The sequence below is a fragment of the Sabethes cyaneus genome, chromosome 3 (genome assembly GCF_943734655.1).
Source record: "Sabethes cyaneus chromosome 3, idSabCyanKW18_F2, whole genome shotgun sequence".
NCBI classification, from domain to species: Eukaryota; Metazoa; Arthropoda; class Insecta; order Diptera; family Culicidae; genus Sabethes; species Sabethes cyaneus.
The window spans coordinates 66350725-66351708 of NC_071355.1; positions in this window are offsets into that span (position 1 = coordinate 66350725).

Here is a 984-nt window from a genome sequence, read left to right on the forward strand (position 1 = left end):
AAACAAATGCGTCGAAGACTAAATACATGGAAGGAAGAGGCTCAAAGGAAACAAACGCGCGTCTTCCACGGAAGGTAACCGTTGATGGGGACGAACTAGAAGTGCAAGAGGAGTGCGTGTATTTGGGATCGCTGGTGACTGCGGACAACAACACTAGTAAGGAGATCCAGCGGCGCATCCAAGCGGGAAATCGGGCCTACTTTGCCCTTCGTAAAACGCTACGGTCAGGAAGCATACGCCGCACGAAGCTAACAATGTACAAAACCTTTATTAGACGGGTAGTTCTTTATGGAATTGAAACCAAGACGTTGCTCACGGAGGACATAAGCGTCCTTGCCGTGTTCGAGCGGAAAGTGCTGCGGACGATATTTGGTGGAGTACAAACTGAAAGCGGAGAGTGGCGGAGGCGTATGAATCACGAGCTACAGGCACTGCTTGGGAGACTCCCATCGTACATCTAGCGAAAGTAAGCAGGCTACGGCGGGCCGGACACGTCGTAATGATGCCGGACGACAGTGCGACGAAAAGAGTCCTCTTCAACAACCCCATCGGCACCAGGAACAGGGTGGCCCAATGTTCACGACCAGGTCGAAAGTGATTTGCGAGGAAATTGGCGACAAGTGGTCCAAAACCGAGTTGAATGAAGACGAGTGCTTGAAACAGCACGACTCATCCCGGCTCTATGCTGAAGAAGAAGAAAGGAGTGGTACGAAGCCAAACGGGGTTTCTTTCGTACCCAAGGACATGAACCCCCTCAACGCACCGGAACTAAGGCCCACCGAAAAATACTGGGCTATTATGAAGTAGGCACTACGAAAGTATTCCAAGGAGGTCAAATCTGAGAATGACCTGAGGAAAAAGTGGATTTCTGTACAGAAGAAGCTGCAGCCAGATGTTGTACAGAACCTTATGAGCGGAATTAAGCGTTAGGTGCAAGCATACGTTTAAGGTATTGAAGTTGAATGAAATAAATATGCCAAAAGA